Raw genomic sequence first — 5816 nt, 5'->3', positions numbered from 1 at the left:
GGCGGGCAGGGCAGGAGCTAGCCGGGCGTCGGGGCAGGTGCGTAGCGTCTGCTGCACCCGCCAGTGCCAGGTGCCTACCAGGCCGGCCCAGGGGAGGGGCACAGCCGGTTCTCCCAGCTGCTGCCCACGCCTCCTGCCGGCGGCAGGGAGGGAGAGGCTGCTGCCCTCCCAGGGCGAGGGTGGAGGCTCCACACGACCAGAGTCCAGGGCCAGCAATGGGGACTTCCTGCTGTACCCCGAGTGGCTACCGCAGCCCAAACTGGCTGCCCGCCTCAGGGCAGCGGCTCACACATTCCTTCCCTCTCTTCATTCTGCAAGTTTTGCGAGCAACTCCTGTCCCATGTGCGCGCCGCTGCGCTGAGCACTGGTCATGTTGGGGAAGAGCAGGATCCACCTCGCGGGTTGATTTTGTAAGAGGGAGAGACAAGAGACTTAGAGATGCAGCCAGGGCAGGACAAAGGGATTTGAGTCAGAGATAAGAAAAGTGTCAGAGAGACAGAGAGTGGCAGAGAAAGAGGGAGAGAGACAGAGAGAGACACAGAGACACACAGATAGTCAAAGACAGGCAGAGAAGCAGCAACGAGAAATACAGAGGTATGCACATGGTCAGAGACAGGGAGAGACAGAAGCTCACAGAGACAAGGAGAGACAGGGATACAGAGACACACTGACGATGAGTTAGAGATAACTCATAGAGACACCGAGAAACAGGAAGAGACCCAGAGACAGTGGGAGACCCAGAGACTTTTTCTAAATGCTTTGTTTATTACCTACCTCAGGGACAGGCCAGGCCTGCCCCAATAGGTGTCAGCTCTCAGGAGCTTCTCAAGGAAAGGATTATAGTGTTTGTAGACCTGCTGATGGATAGAGTCACTCACTGCCAAGCGACAGGATATGGGTGCGGGGAGTGGGGGTTGACTGAGTCTCTGAGCAAGGGAAAGGCAATGGGCAGATTCGGAGCTTTCAAGAGGGCTTCGTTTGGAATCCTCAGGGACACAGAGGTACATTTCAGGCAGTGACAGGTGGGAGGGTCGCTGATGGAAGCCACTGTGCTACAGACAGCGGCGGTTGAGGGCATCTGGGCACAGGGAAGACAGTCGCAGAGGAAGGAGCCCCATGCCACCTGGTTGGAGGAGCACCTCCAACAAGCAGTCCGCTTTGGTGCAATAGGAGGATTTCTGCTCTTAAAGAGTTCAAGCCCCAAAGTCTTTTGTTGCTGGTATTAGGAGGCTGGAAACTTAATCCAACCGCGGTGTGCAGAGAGGTGAGGCCTTTGGGAAGTGATTAGGTCACTAAGGTGGAGGCTCCCCCTCCCACCCAGGTGGCTTTGGGAGAGGAAGATACTTTAACAGGACAAAGAACTCTGTACACACACCTGAAGGGAGAGATGCAGGCGTGAAACTGCATGCATGATTCTGTTTAGACCTGATCCTTCCAGATCTGGGAGTGCAAACCAACTTTTTTTTTTTTTTAAACTTCCTGCCTCCAGTATTTTCTTATATTAACAGAAGCTGACTAATATCATCCATCTAATCGTTCACTCATCCATTCACAAATCCGCCCACTCACACACACACCCATTCACCTATTCATTTACTCCTCCCACTCATTAATCCACCCTCCTACCCATCCACACATTCATGTACGCACACACATCTGTCCATGTATTGATCCACGCATCCACCCCACCCCACCTCTACACATCTGTTCATCCACCCACCCATCCACCCATCCATCCACCCACCCACCCATCCACCCACCCACCCATCCATCCACCCACCCATCCATCCATCCACCCACCCATCCATCCATCCATCCATCCATCCACCCACCCATCCATCCATCCATCCATCCATCCATCCATCCACCCATCCACCCACCCATCCATCCACCCATCCACCCACCCATCCATCCATCCACCCATCCATCCATCCACCCACCCATCCACCCACCCATCCATCCATCCACCCACCCATCTATCCACCCACCCACTCCCTGATTTCAACACACAGCCACTGACCAGTGCATCCATTTATCCATCATTCATCTACCTGCCTTGCTGCATCTCTCTCTTCAGGTGCTCATTCATCTATCCACCAATACATCTACCAAGCCCATTCACCCATCATTTCACTCAACCACCTACCAACAAGTCCATCCATCTACTCACTGACTTACCTACTCATCTATCCTCCCATCCACCCACCCAATGAACCCACCCCTATCTCATCATCTATTCATCCATCAACCCATTTGTCTGATAACCACATATTCTCATCCATCCATCCATCCACCACTCACTTACCTACCTACTCACTTACACACCCACCCACCCATGTATACACTTACCACGTCATTCACCCATTCACACACAAGTCTTCCATCAGCCATCCATCCGTCCATCCATCCATCCACCTGTTCATCTGTCCGTCTGTGCACTAATCCACTTAATCACAGATCCAATCATTGATCGACCACCATTCACTTAGATATTGATCTTTTAAAAGAAACATTTTTATGTGCATGGGTGTTTTGCCTGCATGTGTGTCGGGGCATCACATCTATGCCTTCTCTCCAACCTCTCTTCTCTTTAAGAAAGAAGATATGGCGGTGCTGCTGAGACAGCTCACTGGTTAAGAGCGCCGATAGCAGGACTGGTAGTGCCTTCAGCATTCGGAAGGCAGATCGGTGGATCACTGTAAGACTAAGATCAGCCTACTGTCTACTGTCTACATAGCCAGTTCCAGGACTACATACCAAAACCAGGTGTTAAAAAAAGGAAAAAGAAAGGAAGGGTTGAAGGAAGGGAGGGAAGGAAGGAAGGAGGGAAGGAAGGAGGGAAGGAGGGAGGGAAGGAAGGAGGGAGGGAGAGAGAAAGGAAAGAAGGAGGGAAGGAAGAAAGGGGAGAGGGAGGGAGGGAAGGAAGGAAGGAGGAAGGGAGGGAGGGAAGGAAGGAGGGAGGGAGAGGGGAAGGAAGGAAGGACAGAGGGAAGAAGAAAGAAAGGAGGGAAGGAAGGAAGGGGAGAAGGAGGGAGGGAGGAAGGAAGGAAGAAGGGAGGGAAGAAAGGAAAGAAGGAGGAAGGAGGGAAGGGAAGGAAGGGAGGGAGGGGGAGGGAAGGGGAAGGAAGGAGGGAGGGAAGAAAGGAAGGGGAGAGGGAGGGAGGAAGGGAGAAAGGAGGGAGAGAAGGAAGGAAAGAAGGAGGAAGGAAGGAAGGAAGGAGGGAAGGAAGAAAGGGGAGAGGGAGGGAGGGAGGGAGGAGGGAGGAAAGGAAGGAAGGAAGGGGGAGGAAGAGAGGGAGGAAGGAAGGAGGGAGGGAGAGAGAAAGGAAGGAAGGAGGGAAGGAAGGAAGAAAGGGGAGAGGGAGGGAGGGAGGAAAGAAGACAGTTACTTACTGATCTTGCAGAGGACCTGAGTTTAGGTCTCAACATCTGTCAGGTGGTTCACAACCACCTTTAACTCCAGCTCCAGGGGATCTGACACCCTCTTCTGGCCTCCAGAGACAAGCACAAATGTGCCCAAAGCCACACAAACACAACTAACCAAGCTTAAAAATAAAACGATTTTCAAGGGAATTAGAAACGGTGTGGGGCTGGAGAGATGGCTCAGTGGTTAGAGCACTGACTGCTCTTCCAGAGGTCCTGAGTTCAATTCCCAGCAACCACATGGTGGCTCACAGCCATCTGTAATGGGATCCGATGCCCCCTTCTGGTGTGCATGAAGAGATCAACAGTGTATATGTAACATAAATAAATAAATCTTAAAAAAAAAAAAAGAAAGAAAGAAAGAAAGAAAGAAAGAAAGAAAGAAAGAAAAAGAAAAACACGGTGTGGCGCCGCACCTTTGTGACCTAACACTCTGGAAGCCAGAGCAGGAGTCTCTTGACTGTGAAGTCCGTCTTGGTTGCACAGATCGAGGCTCTGTCTCAGAAGGGTCACAAAGCCTTAAATGTTAAATGATGAGGTGCTGAAGAAAAATGGCTCAGCCGTTAAAAGCCCAGGCGTTCAGTTTCTGGCACTGACGTGGTAGTTTACAATCGCCAGCAGCGCTAGTTCTGGGGAGCTCCACGCTCACTCCACACTTCTGAGGGCACCAGGCACATCTGGGGTACACAGACTCACATGTAGGCAAAATACTTGTATACAGAAAATAAGTTTTTAAAAAATCATGACAGGGTTTCTCTGTGTAGCCTTGGCTGTCCTGGACCTCGATTTGTAGACCAGGCTGGCCCTGAACCCATAGAGATCTGCCTGCCTCTGCCTTAGAGTCCTGGCTTTAAAGGTGTGGGCCACAACTACCCAGCTAATAAATACACCTTGAAGAAGGAGGAGGAGGAGGAGGGGAGGAGGAGGAGGAGAAGGAGGAGGAAGAGAAAGCTGTTTGATGGATCAGCTAGGAAATAGCTCAGTTTGTAAAGTACTTCTGCTAGGCAAACACGAAGAGCTGAATTTGTACCCTCAGAAGCCAGGTAAAAAGTCAGGGTTGGTGTTGTGTACCTGTAGTCCCAGCCCGGAGAGAAGACACGGGGCCTTGCTGATCAGACAACCTGTGTCTTACCTGTGAGCCCCAGGTGGTAGTAACAGAGTTTGTCTCCAAACAAAGGTGGATGATCCCGAGTAAAGACAGCTGAAATTGACTGTTGGCTTTGCACGAACTGACACACACACGATGTGATGGACAGGTAGATGGATGGTTGGAAAGTTGGGTAGAGGGGTAGACAGTGGACTGATGCCCGTACAAATGAGCACCATGTCCCTGCTATGTCTACCAACTGTGGGTGGCATCAGGGTGGACAGTCAGCCTGGAGAGGGAAACTGAGAACAGGTTGGCTTAGTAGAGGGAGACCTGAGGACACAGACCTGCAGAGGCAAAGGCTGGAGAGATGCTGGGAGGGGGTGTCCCTCCAGCCACAGAGGGGAACCTGGGGGAGGGTCATTCTGTTCCCCAGGGTTGGGGGAGAGATCTGGAGACACATCGGTCCCTAGCAGCCCTGGAGCAGACCTCAGGGTCGTTTCCTAACCTCCTCTAGTTGAGACATCAGACCCTTCCCCCGGTACTGCATTGTGCCACTTTGCTGATGGAGTTCACACGTGGGAGAGGGAGGTCACTGGGTCATGAGGTCATGTATCCAAAGAATCAGGCCATTGTCACCTTCAGAGAGCCCAGCCTTTCCATTAAAATCCAGTAATTGCCAAAAATACCAGGAGAGCTCGGTCTGTGAGAGGCGGGGCTCCCCAGAGGGTGAGGCTGGGGCCCCCGATCCTGAGTCAGGGAGGAGGAACCGAGTTGGGTGTGGGGGGAGTGGGGGTGGGACAAGGCAGGGATGAGTCTGGGTCCTGGATCTCAGGGATGCAGCTGGAGCTCCCGGACACAGACACATGAAAACCGACATTTAACAGCCCAACCCTGGAAATGGATGGGAGAAGGGCAAGCTCTGGGAGGGGGAATTCCACCATCTCCAAGGCTATTTGTACAGTTCCTATCGGGAGGAAATGACCTCACATCCATGGGGTGGGGTAAGAGGCAGGCAGCTGACACCCCAAGCTGGGCCTCCTATCCCTCCTCTAATCATCCCGTCCATCTTGGGGTGGGTGGTGTGGCAGAAACCCCACCTGCTCTCCACCCCGATTGCTCCGTAGCACACACCCAGCCCTGCTTCCCTGAGCATCCCTGCACAGGGCTCAAGGCCACATAGAAGCCCCACACGTGTCATACTTCGGAAGGATGGCCTGGCCCGGGGCTCGTGGAAACTGAAAGAGATACTCAGAACAAGAGAACCTGGGTTGGGATAGGCTGCCTGGCCACAGAGCAGATAGGT

This window comes from Micromys minutus, assembly GCF_963924665.1.
Source record: "Micromys minutus genome assembly, chromosome: 32".
NCBI classification, from domain to species: Eukaryota; Metazoa; Chordata; class Mammalia; order Rodentia; family Muridae; genus Micromys; species Micromys minutus.
This window is presented reverse-complemented; position numbering follows the sequence as displayed.